Genomic DNA, 14,503 nt, shown 5'->3' with positions numbered 1-14,503 from the left:
ACCGAGTCTCTCCAGGAAACTCCAGAAAGAATGCAGCCCTGCCCTTTTGACATTAGTCCAATGAGACCGTTTCAGACTTCTGAGCTCCAGAAATAAGGCAATACATTTGCTTTGTTTTAAGCCTCTAAGTTTGTGGCAACTTGTACAGCAGCAATAGGAAACTAATACAATGAAATAAAGTATTCAAAGACCAGAAATATATTACTAAGACCAAATAAATTGCAAAAATATTAGAAATTATACTTCTGCCTTTAAAAGCACTATTTCTCTAGATAGATATTACAGCAGAATAGTTTGGGTCTCTAGAAGTAAGCTATGTCGTTTTAAATCCTAGCTCTACCACATTCTAGGTGAGTAACACAAGAAAATTGCTTAATATACCTCCATTTTCTCATATTTATAGTGGATGAAATAATAATTGTACCTCAAAAATTAGACTAACTAGGGGTCAGCCCCGTGGTATAGTGGTTAAGTTGGCACACTCCACTTCAATGGTCTGGCTTTGCAGGTTCGGATCCCAGGTGTGAACTGACGCACAGCTTATCAAGCCACACTGTCGCAGGTATTCCACATGTAAAATAGAGGAAGACTGGCATGGTTATTAGCTCAGGGCCAATTTTCCTCAGCACAAAGTGGAGGATTGGCTGTGGATGTTAGCTCATGGCTAATCTTACACACACACACACACAAAATTAGACTAAACAATACATTTGATAGTATAATCAGTAGTACCTGGCACAGAGTAAGTCTTATTATATCTTTCCTTTTATTTTAACTATTATTTATTATTTGCTATTTATGCTATTCTTATCATTATTCTGAGAGATAAGACGATAGCATCCAGTTTAGTCTTTGTATTCTATCTTATATAGGCATAATTATTTTAGTTTCAGTGTTATACTTCAAAGAGCTGGTAAAAAGTTTTAGCCCTTGACTATTTTTATAGATTGATAGAGGGAGATTTTTCTAAGGTATCCTGTACAATAATTCTTGTTGTTATAGGTGAAGCCCGAACTCTCCTAGGGATCCATCTATGACTGGCCGTATACATGGTCTGTCACTAACATTAGTATCTTCAGCATAAATGTTGTGTCAGAAATGGACATGGAAACTTGATAATTTTAAAACCACTTGGTTGTGGGCATTTCAATGTAAATTAGCCCATTTTGAGGATATTGTTATTTCTTTGCAATTATATAATGATTTTATATATGTCTCTATATATGTGCATGTACTTAAAATTTACCAATTATCTATTTTTGTGTTGTATTATATTTTGGTTAAATAAAGTTATTCTGAAAATGAAACTTCATTTTCAGGTCCATTTGTTTGTGTAAAGAAGACAATTTCTCTTTTATTTGTTTTCTCTTTATAGGGAAGTGTTGATGTTAGCGAATTTTAAACAGCGAAATATCTGTTCCCCTTAATACATTTATGCCACCACAAATTCACTTATATCAGACAACTTCAAGGAAGGGAGAATATTGTACATTGCTCAAAGCTACACAAAACCAGTGAGATGTACAAAGTTATCTAATGACAGTTTTTATCTTAAAAATAAAGTTACTGTTATACAGAGAAAAAATAGAAACTCAGCACTGCAAAATCTTGGTTTTCTTTTTCTCCTCTTCTGTAAAGTGGGATTAAACATTCCTAACTTCATCCCATCTTTTGAAGGCTGTTCCTATTGTACACGACGGAAGGGTGTTTTGCAGTTATAACCACGTCAAACAGTGAGAGGTGACACTTTGATAGACTCAGCAACTCCTGGAGCTGGAAGGATTTTAAAAGTCATCAAATCCTCACATACTCAGCTAAAATTCAACAAAACGTCAAAGAAACCATTAAAATGTATAGCATTCTTTTGTCAGAATATTAGAGATCTCATATGTTTACCCTACGACATAAGCCTTTAGTCTGTCTATTTATAGTTGAAGTGAAAAATACTAGATGGTTGTCTTGCTTTGTTTGTTTTTCATAATAAAATTTCATGGCCTTGAAGACTATTTTTAAGCTCGCCTTTTTCTCTTCCTCTTCTATTAAACGAGAGGGCTACTGCGGTCCTTTGTTCCTTAGCTTACTGTGTCCGACGTCTGCTCTTTCCCACCGCAGGCTCCAAGTTCACCCTAAGTTTCTAAAGAATATACCAACTACAATTTCCTTAACTTATTTTAAAGGCAAAACATCTGCTTGCATTCTCATTAGATATCAGCACTTCACAATGAAGGTGAGAAATCAGCCTTGTCCTCATTGAACGCACGTGGCATTCAACTTCTAAGCCTAATGAAAGCTATGATCTCATGAAGATGAGGAAAAGAAAAATTTGTTTTCTTTAGACTGATAAATCTACTCAAACTACAACTGAGATGTTCATTTATAGAAGGAGTAAAACCTGTTTATTTATTACCGGAAATGGAGTTGTCACAGCTGAATTTCCCTGGGCTTGAATTTCACTGGGGTATTTTTCAAAGTAAAGTTGACTTTAAAAGCAAAAAAAGTTCAACTCTCCTTGAATATAGTTTATTTGGAGAGATCGAGAAAGCATAGGTGAACATCACTTTGAAAATGTTGCAATATTATCTTAGAAAATAGGATAGGAAAATGTTCCTTCAAAATAACAAAAGCTATTTCTAGTCAGTTAAAATTTTAGTAAGCAATGCCAATTAGGCACTTATAGACTCTTAAATTCAATACCCCTCAAACGTGAACTTGAATTATTGTCTGTAAATTGGGAACACCTACTGGCTAATTCATTTTAAAAGGGTCTTATTTGCAGATTTTTAAGAAAGACAATACTATGACACTAAGCATCAACATACCCAATGTATTACAACCAAAAATATCTGTGATGCTGAGTCAAAATATATGACAAACACCACTTCCCAGTCCCCTTTTGTCCCCCCAAAAATTGCTTGGGAAATTATGTACCTTCATATTTTATAATCTTACATTTCTTTGAAATGGTTCACATGGTATATGGCTTTGGAGAGAGGAAAAAGTCTTTGATTACTATTCCCTGTGTTCTGTTTTGAAAATATGTTTACTCTAGTCAGAGTTAGTGCAAGGAAGAAGAAAATTAAAGTAATAATGTATTATCCAAAAGGACCTCTCAACTATCTCTGAAAAGAGTGAAGTGCATCAGTTCCACAGAGCCCAGTAATGGATAGGACGCACAGCCTCCACAGGTGCGCTGGCATCAAGCTGTACCTAAAGTAAAGGGTGCAGTAGAACAGGAGAAAGGACATACCGTCACAGAGGGTCTGACACTTCCAGGTGCAGCCACATGTTCATTTCTCAATTGCAGAAGAGATTCTTTGTCTTCAGATGATAAACCAGCAAGACATGTGTAAGGCATCTTGTTTTCAAGGTTGCCCTGTCAAAAATTTATAGCAGGATTTTTTGTACCCTACTGGTTACGTAGCTAAAGCCAGGCTATGTAGGTTGAACCAGGTGGCACCAAGTATAAACCATCAATCCGTCCCTAAGCCGCGTAGAGGATTTGGCCCTGGGTACCTGGAGGGGAGCTCCAAACTGTAAAATGCCCTTTATCAATAATGAAAATATCTCACTCTTATCTTGGCCAAATGTTGATACAAGACTTCCAGGCATTCTTGGAGATAAGCAGAGCTGACCAGCCGCAGCTGTGCGGTAACCCTATCTGACACACAACTGGTAGTATCTTTGTTTCATTGAAGAGAAAACAGAAAGGCAGAGCCAAGGATCAGTTCTCTAAAGTTTATTGTTGAGAGAGCCAGAATTGGAATCCATCAATTGACACCTGGCCCTGAATCTTCTAATGGAACACACAACCTCTTAGGGAAGAGTCTGATATTTTACATTTGGCTAGAATTAAACAGCCTATCCATTGAAGATTGTTTTGGCCAGAATGAAAAATACTTGCAAAGAGAGTGAGGGCCTTTGCCCTTTTTCCATTCTTTCTGAGAGCGCTGAGATGGCATAGTGATCTCAGACACAGACAAAGAAGAAGAAAGGAGAAGGTGAAAAGGACAGAAGGAGAAAGAGAGGAAGAAGGAGAGAGAGGAAGAAGAAGAGGAAGAAGAAACTAATCTATACAGAATTGTAAATGCCCAATAAAAGATTTGTCTTTAGTAATCTCCCTGAGTGCATGTATGTCAAAATGGGAAATAATTTCATAAATTCCAGGAATGATTTGCCAGCGGTAGAATATGAGTTATCATGAAAACACAAGGATAGTTTTCATTGGGGCTAAAACAACAGTGGGAATTTCAGTTTACAATAGCATCCAGATTCGCCTCTGTAGAGCTCATAAACTGAGAAGGTACAGTGTACACATAGGTATCTAGTAAGTAGACAATTCCTGTGTGTGTGTGTGTGTGTGTGTGTTTGGAAGGGCAGGGTCTGCACATTTTAGAACTCATTGGCCTAACTGGATTCTTAATCTTATCAAAGAGAAAAAAAATCATAAGCTAAATCATGGTGTTAAGCAAGCAAAGTATTTGCTGATCGTAAATGAAAATCTCTACAGCAATCATTTAAGCTAAGAAGAGAAAATATCTTTCCAGACCCTGTCCAGCTTCTCACTTTTTTATTTTTCATTGTTTTATTCCCAATAATACCATGTGCTTCCAATGTACAGCTGTTTGTTCCCTGCTTTTAAAACCTGGAGGCCTTATTTGTTCTTGATCTCAACTCCATAGAGAAAGAAATGCACTCACTGTGGCAGGTGTTCTGAGTCACTGAGAATTTATAGTGTTCCTTGAGCAAAAATGGAAAAGAAAATACATTTTTACTCTAAGATTGGGAAAAATGCAGTAAAATTTGTGTGTGAGAGCTGAGTTAAAACATCGTGCTATCATTGTAAGATGTATACATCACCACACGAAGGCTCCGCAGGGGTGTAGCCAGCGCACTTGCTCTGGAGATGGCCTGGCCCGACATGCCTTTCACCTTGTGATTTTAGCACAAGTCAGAATAACTGGGGTGAAGTATCACTCTTAATTGAAAGCACCTCATTATAGACCAGATGTGGCTTTCTCATCACTCATTCGGTATAGACATGTTCCTCAGAGCCCTGTCTAGAAGATGCATTCAAAGTATGAAAAGGAATCAGAAATGCAGCATTCCAAAGTAGGTATTTTTACAAGGCTGCTCCTCTTTCTCTGGGCTATCTGAAGTCCAGTTTACTACTTGCTCTGTAAGTGTTTTGAGTGCTGACCATTTCTTTCCCTTCCAAGTTTCTGTTATTAGTTCTCACCGCCAAGGATGGCAAAGAACATCAAATTTATTTACCTTTCTCGTGGGTGTTGTAGATCTTGAGGAAAGAATCCCTTTCAGCTAACTCAGAGTGGAGTGGCTATAAGGAATAAAGGATCCTAAGAATAAGATCTCTTATATTGACACAGTGTCTGCTACATCCAGGGTCAGATTATCTTGGGCAACTGTGGTAATTCACAATTTCTGTTCCTGTTGGTAATAAATCTTAATAGGTGCTCCTATGTATTTGAGCAGTCCATGGGTTCGTCTGTCTGAATCCAGATGTCAAGAAGCTGCAGAGCATCAGAAGTGAGAGATGTCAAGCAAAGGGAAACTTCAAGAGCCCACGGGATTTCCAACAAATATTAATCCCAATTCAGGCACACCAAAATATCCTAAGGGGGTAAGAGCATATTATCTGACATTAATTCTGTTATTTGTTTGTTCATTTACCCATTCAACACATCTTTACTTAGTGTGTCCTATGTGGCAGGCACTCTTATAGGTACTGGATTTACAGTGTCTTCATGGGGTTTATATTCTAGTGGTGGGAGACATTCAATAAAAAAGTACATACATAAATGGAAATGATGTTAATTATCATAGAGAAAAGTAAAGTAGAGAAGAGAAATAGGGAGAATTGAGATGGGGGATTATTAGTTATTGAGCAGGAAAGGCCTTTTTGAGAAAGTTGTAATTAATAAAATATCTGGTCAGTAGGGACCATGATGAGTAGTTTTTGGAAGAAGAGCATCAGATAGAGGGAATCCTAGGACAACTCTGCTTGGCTCAAATTTTAAACTTGCCTGGCATTGTTGCTGCTCTGCCTAAGTCAGCAATAGCATAGCATGCTATGAAAGCTTGACACAGTTGTTCATAGGAGTTTTGCATTTTGCTCCATTTTTAATCTTTAAAACTATTTGAACAAAACAAAACTATATTTTAAAACTATTATTATTGTGAAACAATTCAAATCTTCAAAAAAAGTAAATAGAATATGCCAAACATCCATACACTCACCACCTGAGTTTAAATTTAATCTCAAATTTTTGCCACATTTTACAAAATTCTTTTAAGAAAGTAAAGCATCTGAGAGACAATGAAGACATTTGTTTACTTGCATTATGTGGAGTTGATTGTTGCAAGTAACAGAAAATAGCATGGGGAGCAGATTGTTGGCTGATGCTAGCACTGAGAATGTGAACGTGGTTCCAAGCATACACAAGTTCCATCAGTGAGTAGAAACAACCCATCCAGGGTCAGCACGAAGAGAGTTCCCACAGTGAAGAGGACAAAGCTACAAGGAAGGTGACGCTCTAGAAAAGAGCTTCGAATTGCTAGGGATTCAACTTGCTGCTAAACGAGTAATCCACAAAGGCACAGAGCTAGCAAGGAACAAAGACTACAATGTTCGCCATGTTCTCTGATGAGAAGCAAACACACGAAGGAGATCCTTATCCAAGAGATGGTGCACAGGCAGGAAACAGCCAAGCAGGCCACAGAGATCTACTGGGAGAAATGTCCTGTGAGCACCCACAGGAATCCATGGAAAGGAGCTGAGTTGATCAGGGACACAGAAACTTCCTCCAATGAAGAGACCATGTAGAAATATGGAAGGACTCACTTGGCCAGCAATATATGAAACCAGCGTTTGCTGCCTTAATTTACACGTAGTAGGTGAAGAGAATGCACAAGATGTCAATCCCTTCATTATCTCAGAACAGCCACAGATCAGGAGACACATTCAGGTAGGACAGCAATTATGGAGGCAGCAAGGAGCCCAGCCTCTGCACCCCTGAGCTCTTTGGAGAGGCAGTACTTGATGCTGATAGTGAAGGAAGGGAAAAGAAAGGCCAGGGATATGCGGACACTGAATGCTGATTATCACATGGATAAAACGAAGCGCTGGTAAATTGCAGCAGAGATGATCACTAAGCCTGGGGAAAGGCTTAATTTTCCTTCAGTGATTTGCTGCCCCTCTAATGACTTCCAGTTGCAAATAGTACAGTCCCTGCCATCACATCAGCTACAGAAATTATGACACCCCTCCTCAGCCAGGAACTGGGTAGCCCAATAATTAAACTTATTAACTTATTAATTAACTTACTAATTAAACAGATGAAACTTATGGATAACATCTTCAAATCTCAGGACAGCAAAGAGACAGGTGAAGAAAGATAACACAGTGACCGCTAGAAACTTCACAAGTGTGTCCTGCTTCTTACAGCGCAACCGCAAAAATCTCAGCTGTCACCTTGATGTCGGTGGTTGGCGACAGATGACACTCAGATGAATAGCTCCACGGCATTCCTCAGGAATCTGTTCCTCTGCAACAGGATTTTTGAAAATATATTATTGATTAAATTTTTTTAATGGCAAAGTACACAATGAGGTAGAGTGAAGTTAAAAAATAAATAAGAGATCTACGATTACTAAAATGGATAAGAAAACAGAGTGGGCAAAATTGTGGATGGAATGAAAACTTTCCGCCAACTCTGGAGCCTTACATCGGTCTTCAAACTTGCAGCACCGCTGACCCAGAGAGGAGGAGAAAGTTGGACTGTCCGGCTTCCTCAGGAGACAACAGGCTGAAGAACCAACAGGATTCACGCTTTCCAACTCAACTCTGGCTCTGTGCTTTTCTTACATAATGCTTTGGAAATGTTTTAGCCTATTTTTTAACATATAAAATAGTGATGTTATTAAAAATTTAACTCTAATTGTCATTAGACTACTTTACCTAGCTGAGATTTCTTATTTTCTTAACATATGATCAGAATGCATGATAAGACATTTTTTTTCTTAATTTGGAATTGCCTTTGATTTGCTGCTATAATTAGATTCTAACAGGGTTTCTCAAACTTCAATGTGCATATAAATTACTTGAGGATCTTGTTAAAATGCAGCTTCTGTTTCAATAGGATTGAAACCAAACCAGGTCTGAGATTCTGCAGTTCCAACAAGCTCCCGGGTGATGCTGACGCTGTGGATCCAGGGGTCTCACTTTGCATAGCAAGGACCTAGACTTCACCTTACTATTCCAATCACCTCGGCCAGCTGATAGCTTTCATATTAGTAAGTGAAGTCAGGCCTGGAGAAACTTCAGAAACAAATATGACGTATTATCACAGCTTTTAAATAAACATTATCTCATGCCCTAAACAAATTGAGGAATTTTTCCCAAACAGTGCTTTTCGTGCAGCCAAACTGTTAGATCTGTGGATATGTAAATACGTTATTCTTGGTATGCCATAAGCTTGTCTGAAACACTTTGTAATATTTTTTTAATTAACATGTGGCAAGAAACAGGCCTCTGAAAGTTAAGAACCACAAAACAATAAAAGAAGTAAACCCTTTTGTTGAAAATCTCCAATTCCCATGTTAACGTCTCATTCACAGCCTAATTGCAACCCAATTAGGAGAATTAAGATAAGTAGAAACAGCTGGAACAGAAGGCACTTCGAGTGAAGGGTACCCTCTGCTCTCATTATTGGATGGAGTTCATTACCCAACTCTTCACACAGTGCGTGATATTTAATATGACTGGGCTAATTTACATCTGAAAAGAATAGAGCACCTTATGCAAAGAAATGGACGGACCTATCAGTTCTCATTCTTTAAACACTCTATCATCTCATGTTTCAAGTACAGTCAGGTGATAAACCTAGGAAATGTTGTCGGTCCTCTTTCCCCAAGTCTCCACGGCATTCCTCTTTTATCTTTTGGTCATGGCGGGATGTTCATCCTATGGGTGTTGCAACCGAAGATGCACTGCACTGATGGCAACGTTGAAACGTCCAGTGTTCAGTTTTATGTGTGGTTAATGTCAAAGAGAGAATAAGGACTTGGTTTGAATTTTACATTGGTAATTACATAAATATAGTCTTGCAGTTCAAGAAACTGTCACACAGGAAAATCCCACGTTGTTATAGCATGTTGTTTAAGAACACAAATTATGCACCACAAGGAGAATCGTTTTTCTCTTCTTTTTGTTGCATCTATATGCCATGATGGATGTTAACTAAACCTATTGTGGTAATCATTTTACAATATATGTAAATCAAACCATCACGCTGTACCCCTTAAACTTATACAGTGATGTATGACAGTTATTTCTCAATAAAACTGGAACAAGTAAAAGAATACAAGTTATGCTGTTCAAAGTAATGACTTAAGCTCTCCAAGACCTGCTTTCCTCATGTGCAAATAATAGGCAGTAACAGCACATATCTCACAGGGCTGGTGAGAGGATAAAAAGTAAGAATTCATGTAAAACACTTGGAGTGTGCCTGGTCTATGTCACCACTCAGAAATGATTAGCTATCTTTCTGTTTCGGACCCAGCACTTTGATTATCGTGATTCATAATCTCTCTCCTTCTAGATCAACTCCTAGACCTGTTAAATACGTTGTCATTTATAGATGGTCCAGCGTGTACACACAAGACATCTCACCACCCCAGCATGCCCACCTGCGATTATGCTGGGAGTTCATGTAAACAAGTAAAACAAATGACAGGAAAGAATAATACTTTTGATATGTACATAAGCAATATGAATATAAGCTAAAGTGTTAGTGAAGACATAGTTTCAAATTCTCTCGGTGTGTTTCCATTTTAAATGGAAATCTAAAGACATTACGCTTTCTTGCCCGACATGGTGTTTAGTTGTTCTCTATGGCTTCTGCATGTCTAGCGGAGAGAGTAAGCAATATAATACAATACAATATAATAACTGATGTCTAAGGACTACAAACTCCTATCCTCCTCAACACACACACACACACATGCACACATGCACTCACTCTACACCACACATCCAAACACATATTCATGGAAAATATGATCATCTCAAAAGGGTCCTGGATAAAGTCTGCTAAACTTGAACTTTGTCTATAAAATACTAACATGACTCTTCAGTTTGGTCAAGACTGAAAACAACTCATCAGTTTCCTGGGAGATAGACCTGCTTCATGCATTAGCCAGCGGGTCACGGAGCTCAGGGATCAATTCAGTCAACATGTTTGATCTGATAACCCTGGAGAGGGAGCCTGCCAGGGTCAGCAACCTCAGACACTGCGCTGGCTTACACTGGAATAATGATCTGTTGGTGGTATAATCGTTTCAGAGTTGGAGAGAGTTCTCACATTCTATAAAAAAGTGAGCTATTGGCTATATTTTGTAATACCAGAAAAAAAGAACATAAAAAGATGTGCTCTCTGGTACGTGTGTAATTTGTTATAGCCACAGGATAAACGGGCTAAAATTCCATTTCTGATATAGCAATCTCAGATCCAGAAGAATAAAAATAATATATTCATGACTGTGACCAGATTTGCATTAACATCACTAAAGGTAAAATTTTACTCCTTGTGTTTATGCTTCTAGACAATCTGGTGCTTAATTTTGGAAGGAATTTCTATTCCAATAACCCCAGGGAATATGCATATATAGACACGTTCAGCTACTTAAAAGTGACGTGGAAGCAATTCTGCATATCTTTCATGACGAATGAAAATACAAAATAAAAAAGCAGTTTCTAACCAGCTAAGCCTGACAAGTTTAGCTTTATACTCCACAAGCCCAATTATTTATAGTCCATTTATTTCCACGCTAATGATAGAACAACCAAATAGTCAATGAAACGTGACCGTTATTTTGAAGATTGGTAACCAAGTTAGTTTGCACATTTTGTTTAAATTTTTTCCCCAATAAGGTTTTTTTTAAGACTCTAAAGAAAAATAATTGAATGTATGTAGTATTAAAAAAATAATAGTTCTTAAGGAAAAGGAATAATTTCAAAGAACAGTAGTGAGTTTAAAAATAATCAGTGCTTTTTTAAGGACTAATGTTCAGCAATTAAATATATAAATTAATCATTATTGAAGTAATACAGGGTAATTAGGAAAAAATAAAACTATAAAGGATCTGTGCGAGAATGTTTTGACAGCGATTCTCAAAGTTTCATTACATGAAACATGTGTCCATACATCCAACCTTGCAACCCTTTCCCGCTCCCCGACCCTTGCCTTCTTTTGCTTAGGGGCGAGGCCCCAGCTCTCACAGGAAGGCCCGTCTAGGGCAGTGGTGGCAGTGTGAGGCCTCTGAGAGCACCATGAGCCACGTGGCCTCGTGTAGAGACACAACAGTGGTGCTTCCTGAGGAAGATGTACTGCAAACCCTGCTGTGGAAAGAAGCGTGCTGGCCCGCGCAATGTACACGGCGGTGAGAGGCTGGGCATCCCGCCCAAGAGTTCAACCTCGCCCCGAATCCATCACTTCTAAATTTGCTAAGAAACATGGAGATGCCAAGAACTGTTCCAGATGTGGAGATTCCACATCTGCAGGTGGAAAGATAACTGGAGCTGGAAAGCCCTGGCACCAAACCGTTTCCGAGGTGCCAAGTGTGGAAAGAGTCTTGAATCAACAACTTTTGAGAAGAAGGTGAAGTCTATTGTCAAAGATGCTACGCAAAGACGCCCGGGCCCAGCAACTGGGCTGTGGGTAAGGAGCTGGAGCCCTTGCCATGCTCAGTGAAGGTGTGAGCCCAGAACCGAGATCCCACGCTGAGAACCTCTGGTAAGCCGGACGCAGGTGCATCTAACACTAAACTGCTGTGAGATCCTCCACTCATAAGGACTGCCTGGTACCCTGTCACTGGACAGCGCGGCTGACTGCTGGGAAGAACCCACTGTATCCTTCTGCTTTATTTGTCAGCATCTTCAAAAACCATTCCTTTTACATTTTCAATAGGACTGCAGCTTGAAAAAAAAATTTCCCTATGCAATATTTACTATTCAAATGTAATATTTCAAAAGCATTAAATTAACATTAAATAAATATAATATGATAAAATATAACTTCTAGTCCATTAAGTTTCTCCCTTATTTGCATTGTTTTGCAGCTGGGACAAGACCATTAACTTCACTAAAACTCAGCCTCCTTAAGTTTTATCTGGTTTTATTTTCCTGCCCACTTTTTAAAACACATGTAGGCTATAAAAGGCGCCCGAGGGAAAATCTGCATATTTTCCTGGAGGTCAAAAGCTGGGTTTGAGGAGTCCTCCTAGGTCGTAGTTGCCGCCGGCTCTGGACAGGAGTAGGGATGGTAATTTAGGGAAGATTCCCAGAGAATGCGTGCTCTCCAGGAAAGTAGACTGACTGTTTCCAGCAAATGCCTGGCATTTCCTCCATCCCAAATTCCCTCAAAAACTCTGCCAATTCTGTTTATTGACTTCAATTGGTGGTTAAAAGCCTACTCTTTGAGGAAATTTCTCTGCTGATTTTATCAAACCCAAGTCAATAATTTTGTGTTCTCCCCCTCAATGATGGACTTTGAAATCTACCTGCCCCTTTGTCTATAGACCCACTTTATTTAGAACAGCCCGCCCCATCCATTCTTCTGATTAACTGCTATTCCTTCTTTGGCACTTAGTTTTGATCTCACTTCATGTAAGTCAGGACAGCCATGTTACACTGCAATAACAAATAATCCCCAACTCTCATGGCTAAGACCATCAAATGCTTATTTTGCTTCCATACTATATGTTTGATGTGGGTTGGCAGAGGTTCTCTTAATTGCAGGCCTTCAAGGCTGGCAGAGGCCCTGTCTCACCCTTTCAGAATTATAACATACAAATGTATTGCATACTTAAATATATAACATAATAAATAATAATTATTTTAGGAAAATAAATAAATGGGCACACGAGGTGCTGGTTCTTCAGATTTCCACTCAAAAGGTGACACATCACCTCTGCCCACACTTCATGAACTGAAGCAAGTCACCTGAATGTGCCTGACTCCCAGGGAGGGACTAGCAGGGCAGTCTTACGGTGTGCCCAATAGAAGGATCGGGAATTTGTGACCATCGCTATTGGCATCGAGGGAATCAAAATTGTGTCCTATTTACTCTGATATGTCCTGGTTATGCTGCGGTTAGATTCTGTCCATCCCGAGTGCCTACTCTGCATCTAGCAAGGTCTAAGTTATTTATTACTGATAAGTACAACACACTATCCTTGCTCTCGAGGAGAACAGCAAGTCAACCCTTTAACCATTAGTTAGTTAACCACTCAATCTCTAACTTCCAAAACCAAAACATGCTCAAAAAATAAGTAGGCCTTGGAGATGATTTTTCTTTCTTTCTTTTTTAAATTGCAAGGGAAGACATTCAGCAAATAGGGAGCTTTTATAGTCAAGGGTAAGACGGCATCGACAGTAAGTGGTAGCTGAGAGCACAGGGTGAGAAAAGTCTACTCTCTGGCTAATGAGCCTTCCACTTTCCAAGGCAGGGATACAGTCAGACAAACGGGAAACTTATCATAACATCGAGGAGGAACCTAGGTTTTCATACCGGATCATATAAAGCACAAATGAGATCCCAGGAATAATTTCCATTTTATTTTTGACTGTGGCATAGCAAAACCCTTAGATTCCCCCGTAAGAGGAACACTACCTTCTCTACCCAAATAGAGCAGACTGTGGAGGTGTTAATGACAGATCTGATTATGCACCAAGAGAATAGTAGCATCTGCTCATGGACTAAGACTCCTGAAGGCTGACTGATAACTCGGCTCCAGCAGATAGTTCTCAGAAGGCGAAAATGAGCTTCTGTTACCACTGTCACCACTTCGCTAACGAACGCTATCTGGATCTAACTGGCAATGCTCCCCCCAGTTGTACCCAAATAACGGTATATAGTAGCGGTAGGGAGAGCATCCGTCATGTGTGCTGGTGCCATTTCTGTGCCCAGCAATCAGATCGTTCCTTCCTGGGTGCTGGTCATGTGATCATGCGATTTTCTTGGACTTCTAACTGCATTATTTTGCAATGGTTTTATGTTTTAATATTTTGCATTAGTTTCACGAAAGCTCATGGTGGCTGTAAATTTTTTTCTAACAATCTTCCTGTTCACCTCTTTAAATATATGAGACATGCTCTTAGGTTAACAGAGCTAAATGGACACGCGGCAAAACCACTTTGCAGCAAGATTAATGAAGAATATTAAGAAGGAAAAATGACGTTTTCATTTGCCTAACAAGGAAGAGGGTCCTGAGCTCTTCTTTAATACAATTTAAAATAAAGTTTAAAAGTTGTAAATTAATCGTTAAGATACTGTATCATAATCTTATCTATTGCAATTCCCTTAGCATCTTGAGCATAGTGGATTCTTAGTAAATATTGCTTCAGGAGAATGATGATCCTCATTCGGTGAAGGATGATAATAAAGTCCAAATGTTTTGGAAATGCTGTAGCAATTCAGGTCCATCT

The 14,503-nt window shown here is 38.9% G+C and overlaps 1 long non-coding RNA gene across 1 annotated transcript in view; it reads right to left on the bottom strand.

Annotated features, from left to right (window-relative positions):
* Window positions 1–1,529: 1,529 nt before the first annotated feature.
* Window positions 1,530–14,503, bottom strand: part of LOC106782224 (uncharacterized) — a 78,158-nt gene continuing 65,184 nt past the window's right edge. Inside the window, exons 6-9 of the long non-coding RNA XR_011441192.1 lie at window positions 7,743–7,906; window positions 7,343–7,562; window positions 3,248–3,373; window positions 1,530–1,773 (exon numbers count right to left, since the gene is read on the bottom strand). This is a non-coding gene — a long non-coding RNA (uncharacterized lncRNA). The remainder of the gene's footprint in view (window positions 1,774–3,247; window positions 3,374–7,342; window positions 7,563–7,742; window positions 7,907–14,503) is intronic.

Source organism: Equus caballus, chromosome 1 (genome assembly GCF_041296265.1).
Source record: "Equus caballus isolate H_3958 breed thoroughbred chromosome 1, TB-T2T, whole genome shotgun sequence".
Taxonomy (NCBI): Eukaryota; Metazoa; Chordata; class Mammalia; order Perissodactyla; family Equidae; genus Equus; species Equus caballus.
This window is presented reverse-complemented; position numbering and strand designations above follow the sequence as displayed.